The sequence below is a fragment of the Hypanus sabinus genome, chromosome 18, assembly GCF_030144855.1.
Source record: "Hypanus sabinus isolate sHypSab1 chromosome 18, sHypSab1.hap1, whole genome shotgun sequence".
Classification (NCBI taxonomy): domain Eukaryota; kingdom Metazoa; phylum Chordata; class Chondrichthyes; order Myliobatiformes; family Dasyatidae; genus Hypanus; species Hypanus sabinus.
Genome location: NC_082723.1, coordinates 1,749,855 through 1,761,549, shown reverse-complemented (window position 1 = coordinate 1,761,549; position 11,695 = coordinate 1,749,855).

Below are 11,695 nucleotides of genomic sequence, written 5' to 3'. Positions count from 1 at the left end.
CATCGCATCACACAAACCGAGGTCCGGCACAGAGTGAATCTCTCTCCACACATACCCATCACACACTCCCGGTGTCAGACACAGAGAGAATCCGCCACCACACAGTCCCATCACACTGTCCCGGGTTCAGATACAGAGAGGATCTCGCTCTTAACAGTCCCATCACACACTCCCGGGTTCAAACACAAGAGTGAATTTCCCTCCACACGGTCCCGTCAAACACTCCCGCGGTCCGACACAGAGTGAATATCCCCCCTCTCAGAGCCATCACGCAATCCTGAGGTCAGACACAGAGTGAAGTTCCTCCACACAGGCCCATCACACAATCCCAGGTTCAGATACAGAATGAATCTCCCTCCACACAGTCCCATTGCACTCTCACGGGGTTAGACACAGAGGGAATCTCCCTCCACACCATCCCATCACACACTGCCGGTGTGAGACATAGAGTGAATCTCTCTCCACTCAGTCCCATCACACTCTCCCGATGTCAGGCACAGAGTGGATCGCCCTCCACACATTCCCATCACACAATCCCGGGTTCAGTGACAAATAGAATCTGCCTCCACACCGTCCCATTGCACTCTCCCATGGTCAGACACAGAGTGAATCTCGCTCCACACAGTCCCATCACACACTCGCGGGGACAGTCACAGTGTGAATCCCCCTCCACACCATCCCATCACAAACTGCCTGTGTCAGACACAGAGTGAATCTCCCTCATCACCATCCCATCACACAAACCGAGGTCAGACACAGAGTGAACCTCTCCCCAAACGTTCCAGTCACACACTCCCGGGGTCAGACACAGAGTGAATCTCGCTCCACACAGTCCCATCACACACTCGCGGGGTCAGTCACAGTGTGATTCCCCCTCCACACCATCCCATCACACACTGCCTGTGTCAGACACAGAGTGAATCTCCCTCATCACCATCCCATCACACAAACCGCGGTCAGACACAGAGTGAACCTCTCCCCAAACGTTCCAGTCACACACACCCGGGGTCAGACAGAGAGTGGATCTCTCTCCACACAGTCGCATCACACTCTCCCGGGGTCAGGCACAGAGAGAATCTCCCTGCACACAGACCCATCACACGCTCCGGGGTCATACCCAGAGTGAATCTCCCTCCATGCAGTCCAATTACACAACCCCGTGGTCAGAAACAGATTGATTCTCCGTCTTCACAGTCGCATCTCACACTCCCGGTGCCAGACACAGAGTGAATCCCCCTACAGATAGTCCCAGCACACTGTCCCGGGGTCAGATACAGAGTGGATCTCCCTCTACAAAGTCCCATCACACACTCCCAGGGTCAGACACTGAGTGAATATCCCTCCACTCAGAGCCATCACGCAATCCTGAGGTCAGACACAGAGTGAAGTTCCTCCAAACAGGCACATCACACAATCCCAGGTTCAGATATAGAATGAATCTCCCTCCACACAGTCCCATTGCACTCTCACGTGGTCAGACTCAGAGGGAATCACCCTCCACACCAACCCATCACACACTGCCGGTGTGAGACACAGAGTGAATATCTCTCCACTCAGTCCCATCACACTCTCCCGACGTCAGGCACAGAGGAATCTACATCCACTCAGTCGCATCTCACACTCCTGGTGTCAGACACAGAGAGAATCCCCCACCACACAGACTCATCACACTGTCCCTGGTTCAGATACAGAGTGGATCTCCCTTCACTCAGTCCCATCGCACTCTCCCGGGGATCAGATGCAGAGTGACTTTCCCTCCACTCAGTCCCATAACACACTCCCGGGTTCAGACACAGAGTCTATCTACCTCCTCAGCATCCCATCACACAAACCGGTGTGATTCAGAGTGAATCTCTCCCCAAACTTTCCCGTCACGCTTTCCCGGGTCAGATACAGAGTGGATCTCCCTCTACACAGTCCCATCTGTCACTCACGGGGTCAGACACAAAGTGAATATACCTCCACTCAGACCCATCACACACTCCTGGGATCAGACGTAGAGTGAAGTTACATCCACATATTCCCATCACACACTCCCGAGGCCAGACAGAGTGAATTTCCTTCCAATCAGTCCCATCACACATTCCAGTCCCAGAGTGAATCTCCCTGGGCACCGACCCATCACCACTCCTGGGGACAGACACAGAGTGAATCCCCCTCCACACAGGCCCGTCACACAATCCCGTGGTCAGATACAGAGTGAATCTCCCTCCACACCATCCCATCACACTCTGCCGGGGTCAGACACAGAGTGAATCTCTCTCCTCTCAGTCCCATCACACACTCCCGAGGTCATAAACAGAGGTATCCACATCCTCTGAGTCGCATCTCACACTCCCGGTGTCAGACACACAGTGAAACTCCCTCCTCAGCATCCCATTACACAAACCGAGGTCAGACTCAGAGTGAATCTCTCCCCAAACTATCCGGTCACACTATCCCGGGCTCAGACACAGAGTGAATCACGCTCCACACCATCACATCACAAACTGCCGGGGTCAGACACAGAATTAATCTCTCTCCACTCAGTACGCTCACACAATCCCCAGGTGATATACAGAGGAATCTACATCCATCCAGTCGCATCTCACACTCCCGGTGTCAGACACAGAGTGAATCTCCCTCCAGACATACCCATCACACACTCCCGGGTTCAGTCACAAAGAGAATCTGCCTCCAAACCGTCCGATTGCACACTCTCATGGTCAGACACAGAGTGAATCTCCCTCCACACAGTCCCATCACACACTCGCGGGGTCAGTCACTGAGTGAATCTCCTCCACACCATCCATCACACACTGCCGGTGTCAGTCACAGTGTGAATCTCCATCCGCACCATCCCATCACAAACCGAGGTCCGACACAGATTGAATCTCTCCCCAAACACTCCGGTCGCACACTCCCGGGGTCAGAAAGACAGTGAATCTCTCTCCACACATACACATCACACACTCCCGGCGTCAGACACAGTGAGAATCCGCCACCACACAGTCCCATCGCACTGTCCGGGGTTCAGATACAGAGAGGATCTCCCTCTAACCAGTCCAATCACACTGCCCAGGAGTCAGACGCAGAGAGACTTGCCCTCCACTCAGACCTATCACACACTCCCGGGTTCAAACACAATGTGAATCTCCCTCCACACGGTCCCGTCACACACTCCCGCGGTCCGACACAGAATGAATATCCCTCCACTCAGACCCATCACACACTCCTGGGGTCAGACACAGAGTGACGTTCCCTCCACACAGGCCCATCACACAATCCCAGTTTCAGATACAGAATGAATCTCCCTCCACACAGACCCATTGCACTCTCCCGTGGTCAGACACGGAGGGAATCTCCCTCCACACAGACCCGTCACGGACCCGTAGTGTCAGACACAGAGTGAATATCCCTCCAAACGCACCCGTCACTTAACCCCGGGAACAGACAGAGAGTGAATCTCCTTCCACACAGTCTCATCACACACACCCGGGGGCAGAAGCAGAGTGGATCTCCCTCCACACATACCCATCACACAATCCCTCGTTCAGTCACAGAGAGAATCTCCCTCAACACGGTCCAATCACACTCTCGCGGTTTCAGACACAGAGTGAATCGCTCTCCACACCATACCATCACACACTGCCGGGGTCAGACTCAGAGTGAGTCTGTCTCAGTCCCATCACACACTCCCGAGGTCATAAACAGAGAAATCCACATCCACTGAGTCGCATCTCACACTCCCGTTGTCAGACACAGAGCGAATCTCCAACCTCAGCATCCCATCACACAAACCGAGGTCAGACTCAGAGAGAATCTCTCCCCAAACTTTCCCGTCACACTATCCCGGGGTCAGAAACAGAGTGAATCTCCCTGCACACAGACCCATCACACACTCCGTGGTCAGACTCAGAGTGAATCTCCCTCCTTGCAGTCCAATTACACAACCCGGTGGTCAGACACAGAGTGAATTTCCCACCTCACCATCCTATCACACAAACCCAGGTGAGACACAGAGTGAATCTCTCCCCAAACTTTCCCGCCACGCTCTCCCTGCGTCAGACAGAGAGTGAATCTCTCTCCTCACAGTCGCATCATACACTCCCGGGGTCTGACACAGAGTGAATCTCCCTCTGCACATTCCCATCTCACACTCCCGGGGTCAGACACAGTGTAAATCTCCCTCCAGACCGTCCCGTCACACAATCACACAATCCCTGGGTCAGGCTCAGAGTGAATCTCCCTCAACACCCAACAAATCACAGTCCCGTGGTCCGACACAGAGTGTATCTCCCTGCACACAGTCCAATCACGCACTCCCGGTGTCAGACACAGAGTGAGTCACCTTCCAATCAGTCCCATCACACATACCCGAGTCAGTCCATGAGCGAATCTCCCTGGGCACCGACCCATCACACACTCACAGGGTCAGACACAGAGTGAATCTGTCTCCTCTCAGTCCCATCACACACTCCCGAGGTCATAAACAGAGGAATCCACATCCACTGAGTCGCATCTCACATTCCCGTTGTCAGACACAGAGTGAATCTCCAACCTCAGCATCCCATCAGAGAAACCGAGGTCAGACTCAGAGTGAATCTCTCCCCAAACGTTCCCGTCACACGATCCCGGGGTCAGACACAGAGTGAATCTCCCTCCACACCCTCCCAACATACACTCCCGGGGTCAGACACAGAGAGATTCTCCCTGCACACAGACCCATCACACACTCCGTGGTCAGACTCAGAGTGAATCTCTCTCCTTGCAGTCCAATTACACAACCCGGTGGTCAGACACAGAGTGAATCTCCCTCCTCACCATCCTATCACACAAACCCAGGTGAGACACAGAGTGAATCTCTCCCCAAACTTTCCCGTCACGCTCTCCCTGCGTCAGACAGAGAGTGAATCTCTCTCCTCACAGTCGCATCATACTCTCCCGGGGTCTGACACAGAGTGAATCTCCCTCTGCACATTCCCATCTCACACTCCCGGGGTCAGACACAGTGTAAATCTCCCTCCAGACCGTCCCGTAACACAATCACACAATCCCTGGGTCAGGCACAGAGTGAATCTCGCTCCACACAGTCCCATCTCACACTCGCGGGGTCAGTCACTGTGTGAATCTCCTTCCACACCATCCCATCACACACTGCCGGTGTCAGACGCAGAGTGAATCTCCCTCCTCACCATCCCATCACACAAACCGAGGTCAGACACAGAGTGAATCTCTCCCCAAACATTCCAGTCACACACACCCGGGGTCAGACAGAGAGTGGTTCTCTCTCCACACAGTCGCATCACACTCTCCCGGGGTCAGACACAGAGAGAATCTCCCTGCACACAGACCCATCAATCGCTCCGGGGTCGTACTCAGAGTGATTCTCCCTCCCTGCAGTCCAATGACACAACCCCGTGGTCAGACACAGATTGATTCTCCCTCTTCACAGTCCCATCACACGCTCCCCTGCTCAGACACAGAATTAATCTCTCTCCACTCAGTCCACTCACACACTCCCGAGGTCATACACAGAGGAATCTACATACATCCAGTCGCATCTCACACTCCCTGTGTCAGACACAGATTGAATCTCTCTCCAGACATTCCCATCACACACTCCCGGGTTCAGTCACAAACAAAATCTGCCTCCAAACCGTCCGATTGCACACTCTCATGGTCAGACGCAGAGTGAATCACCCTCCACACAGTCCCATCACACATTCGCGGGGTCAGTCACAGAGTGAATCTCCTCCACACCATCCCATCACACACTGCCGGAGTCAGACACAGAGTGAATCTCCATCCGCACCATCGCATCACACAAACCGAGGTCCGGCACAGAGTGAATCTCTCTCCACACATACCCATCACACACTCCCGGTGTCAGACACAGAGAGAATCCGCCACCACACAGTCACATCACACTGTCCCGGGTTCAGATACAGAGAGGATCTCGCTCTTAACAGTCCCATCACACACTCCCGGGTTCAAACACAGAGTGAATTTCCCTCCACACGGTCCCGTCAAACACTCCCGCGGTCCGACACAGAGTGAATATCCCCCCTCTCAGAGCCATCACGCAATCCTGAGGTCAGACACAGAGTGAAGTTCCTCCACACAGGCCCATCACACAATCCCAGGTTCAGATACAGAATGAATCTCCCTCCACACAGTCCCATTGCACTCTCACGTGGTCAGACACAAAGGGAATCTCCCTCCACACCATCCCATCCCACACTGCCGGGGTCAGACTCAGAGTGAATCTGTCTCCTCTCAGTCACATCACACACTCCCGAGGTCATAAACAGAGGAATCCACATCCACTGAGTCGCATCTCACACTCCCGTTGTCAGACACAGTGTGAATCTCCAACCTCAGCATCCCATCACACAAACCGAGGTCAGACTCAGAGTCAATCTCTCCCCAAACATTCCCGTCACACTATCCCGGGGTCAGACACAGAGTGAATCTCCCTCCACACCCTCCAAACATACACTCCCGGGGTCAGACACAGAGAGATTCTCCCTGCACACAGACCCATCACACACTCCGTGGTCAGACTCAGAGTGAATCTCCCTCCTTGCAGTCCAATTACACAACCCGGTGGTCAGACTCAGAGTGAATCTCCCTCCTCACCATCCTATCACACAAACCCAGGTGAGACACAGAGTGAATCTCTCCCCAAACTTTCCCGTCACGCTCTCCCTGCGTCAGACAGATAGTGAATCTCTCTCCTCACAGTCGCATCATACTCTCCCGGGGTCTGACACAGAGTGAATCTCACTCTGCACATTCCCATCTCACACTCCCGGGTTCGGACACAGTGTTAATCTCCCTCCAGACCGTCCCGTCACACAATCACACAATCCCTGGGTCAGGCACAGAGTGAATCTCCCTCCACACCCAACAACTCACAGTCCCGTGGTCCGACACAGAGTGTATCTCCCTGCACACAGTCCAATCACGCACCCCCGGTGTCAGACACAGAGTGAATCACCTTTCAATCAGTCCCATCACACATACCCGAGTCAGTCCATGAGCGAATCTCCCTGGGCACCGACCCATCACACACTCCCGGGGTCAGACACAGAGTGAATCTCCTTCCACACAGTCCCGTCACACAATCCCGTGGTCAGTCACAAATAGAATCTCCCTCCACACCGTCCCATTGCACTCCCCCATGGTCAGACACAGAGTGAATCTCGCTCCACACAGTCCCATTACACACTCGCGGGATCAGTCACAGTGTGAATCTCCCTCCACACCATCCCATCACACACTGCCGGTGTCAGACGCAGAGTGAATCTCCCTCCTCACCATCCCATCACACAAACCGAGGTCAGACACAGAGTGAATCTCTCCCCAAACGTTCCAGTCACACACACCCGGGGTCAGACAGAGAGTGGATCTCTCTCCACACAGTCGCATCACACTCTCCCGGGGTCAGACACAAAGAGAATCTCCCTGCACGCAGACCCAGCAATCGCTCCGGGGTCGTAATCAGAGTGATTCTCCCTCCCTGCAGTCCAATTACACAACCACGTGGTCAGACACACATTGATTCTCCCTCTTCACAGTCCCATCACACAATCCCGTGTTCAGTCACAAATGGAATCTGCCTCCACACCGTCCCATTGCACTCTCCCATGGTCAGACACAGAATTAATCTCTCTCCACTCAGTCCACTCACACACTCCCGAGGTCATACACAGAGGAATCTACATACATCCAGTCGCATCTCACACTCCCGAGGTCATACACAGAGGAATCTACATACATCCAGTCGCATCTCACACTCCCGGTGTCAGACACAGATTGAATCTCTCTCCAGACATTCCCATCACACACTCCCGGGTTCAGTCACAAAGAAAGTCTGCCTCCAAACCGTCCGATTGCACACTCTCATGGTCAGACACAGAGTGAATCTCCCTCCACACAGTCCCATCACACACTCGCGGGGTCAGTCACAGAGTGAATCTCCTCCACACCATCCCATCACACAAACCGAGGTCCGACACAGAGTGAATCTCTCCCCAAACATTCCCGTCGCACACTCCCGGGGTCAGACAGAGAGTGAATCTCTCTACACACATACCCATCACACAGTCCCGGTGTCAGACACAGAGAGAATCCGCCACCACACAATCGCATCACACTGTCCCGGGTTCAGATACAAAGTTGATCTCGCTCTTAACAGTCCCATCACACTCTCCCGGGTTCAGACGCAGAGAGACTTTCCCTCCACTCAGTCCTATCACACACTTCCGGGTTCAAACACAGAGTGAATCTCCCTCCACACGGACCCGTCACACACTCCCGCGGTCCGACACAGAGTGAATATCCCTCCACTCAGACCCATCACACACGCCTGGGGACAGACACAGAGTGAATATCCCTCCACTCAGACCCATCACACACTCCCGAGGTCATACACAGAGGAATCTACATACATCCAGTCGCATCTCACACTCCCGAGGTCATACACAGAGGAATCTACATACATCCAGTCGCATCTCACACTCCCGGTGTCAGACACAGATTGAATCTCTCTCCAGACATTCCCATCACACACTCCCGGGTTCAGTCACAAAGAAAGTCTGCCTCCAAACCGTCCGATTGCACACTCTCATGGTCAGACACAGAGTGAATCTCCCTCCACACAGTCCCATCACACACTCGCGGGGTCAGTCACAGAGTGAATCTCCTCCACACCATCCCATCACACAAACCGAGGTCCGACACAGAGTGAATCTCTCCCCAAACATTCCCGTCGCACACTCCCGGGGTCAGACAGAGAGTGAATCTCTCTACACACATACCCATCACACAGTCCCGGTGTCAGACACAGAGAGAATCCGCCACCACACAATCCCATCACACTGTCCCGGGTTCAGATACAAGGTTGATCTCGCTCTTAACAGTCCCATCACACTCTCCCGGGTTCAGACGCAGAGAGACTTTCCCTCCACTCAGTCCTATCACACACTTCCGGGTTCAAACACAGAGTGAATCTCCCTCCACACGGACCCGTCACACACTCCCGCGGTCCGACACAGAGTGAATATCCCTCCACTCAGACCCATCACACACGCCTGGGGACAGACACAGAGTGAATATCCCTCCACTCAGACCCATCACACACTCCTGGGGTCAGACACAGAGTGAAATTCCCGCCACACAGGCCCATCACACAATCCCAGCTTCAGATACAGAATGAATCTCCCTCCACACAGACCCATTGCACTCTCCCGTGGTCAGACACAGAGGGAATCTCCCTCCACACAGACCCATCATGGACCCGTAGTGTCAGACACAGAGTGAATATCCCTCCAAACGCACACGTCACTTAACCCCGGAGACAGACAGAGAGTGAATCTCCTTCCACACAGTCTCATCACAAACTCCCGGGGGCAGAAGCAGAGTGGATCTCCCTCCACACATACACATCACACACTCCACAGGACAAGCACAGGGTGAATCTCCCTCCACACAGTCCCATCACACAATCCCTCGTTCAGTCACAGAGTGAATCTCCCTCCACACCCAACGACTCACACTCCCGTGGTCCGACACAGAGTGTATTTCCCTGCACACAGTCCCATCACGCACTCCCGGTGTCAGACACAGAGAGAATCACCTTCCAATCAGTCCCATCACACATACCCGAGTCAGTCCATGAGTGAATCGCCGTGGGCACCGACCCATCACACACTCCCGGGGTCAGACACAGAGTGAATCTCCCTCCACACAGTCCCGTCACACAATCCCGTGGTCAGATACAGAGTGAATCTCCCTCCACACAGTCCCATTGCACTCTCCCATGGTCAGACACCGAGGGAATCTCCCACCCCACAGTCCCATCACACATTTCCGGGTTCAGTCACAGAGAGAATCTCCCTCCACACCATCTCATCACACACTGCCTGTGTCAGACACAGAGTGAATCTCCCTCATCACCATCCCATCACACAAACCGAGGTCAGACACAGAGTGAACCTCTCCCCAAACGTTCCAGTCACACACACCCGGGGTCAGACAGAGAGTGGATCTCTCTCCACACAGTCGCATCACACTCTCCCGGGGTCAGGCACAGAGAGAATCTCCCTGCACACAGACCCATCGCACGCTCCGGGGTCATACTCAGAGTGAATCTCCCTCCATGCAGTCCAATTACACAACCCCGTTGTCTGAAACAGTTTGATTCTCCGTCTTCACAGTCGCATCTCACACTCCCGGTGCCAGACACAGAGTGAATCCCCCTACAGATAGTCCCAGCACACTGTCCCGGGGTCAGATACAGAGTGGATCTCCCACTACACAGTCCCATCACACACACCCGGGGTCAGACACAGAGTGAATATCCCTCCACTCAGAGCCATCACGCAATCCTGAGGTCAGACACAGAGTGAAGTTCCTACACACAGGCCCATCACACACTCCTGGGATCAGACATAGAGTGAAGTTACATCCACACAGGCCCATCACACAATCCCAGGTTCAGATACAGAATGAATCTCCCTCCATACAGTCCCATTGCACTCTCCCGTGGTTAGACACAGAGGGAATCTCCCTCCCCACAGTCCCCTCACACACACCCGGTGTCAGACACAGAGTGTATCCCCCTCCACACATTCCCATCACACACTCCCGGGGCCAGACAGAGTGAATTTCCTTCCAATCAGTCCCATCACACATTCCAGTCACAGAGTGAATCTCCCTGGGCACCGACCCATCACACACTCCTGGGGTCAGACACAGAGTTAATCCCCCTCCACACAGGCCCGTCACACAATCCCGTTGTCAGATACAGAGTGAATCTCCCTCCACACCATCCCATCACACACTCCCGGGTTCAGTCACAGAGTGAATCTACTCCACACCATCCATCACACACTGCCGGTGTCAGACACAGTGTGAATCTCCATCCGCACCGTCCCATCACACAAACCGAGGTCCGACACAGAGTGAATCTCTCCCCAAACACTCCAGTCGAACACTCCCGGGGTCAGACAGAGAGTGAATCTCTCTCCACACATACCCATCACACACTCCCGGTGTCAGACACAGAGAGAATCCGCCACCGCACAGTCCCATCACACTGTCACGGGTTCAGATACAGAGAGGATCTCCCTCTAAACAGTCCAATCACACTCCCCCGGAGTCAGACGCAGACAGACTTGCCCTCCACTCAGTCCTATCACACACTCCCGGGTTCAAACACAATGTGAATCTCCCTCCACACGGTCCCGTCACACACTCCCGCGGTCCGACACAGAGTGAATATCCCTCCACTCAGACCCATCACACACTCCCGGGGTCAGACAGAGAGTGGATCTCTCTCCACACAGGCCCATCACACAATCCCAGGTTCAGATACAGAATGAATCTCCCTCCACACAGTCCCATTGCACTCTCACGTGGTCAGACACAAAGGGAATCTCCCTCCACACCATCCCATCCCACACTGCCGGGGTCAGACTCAGAGTGAATCTGTCTCCTCTCAGTCACATCACACACTCCCGAGGTCATAAACAGAGGAATCCACATCCACTGAGTCGCATCTCACACTCCCGTTGTCAGACACAGTGTGAATCTCCAACCTCAGCATCCCATCACACAAACCGAGGTCAGACTCAGAGTCAATCTCTCCCCAAACATTCCCGTCACACTATCCCGGGGTCAGACACAGAGTGAATCTCCCTCCACACCC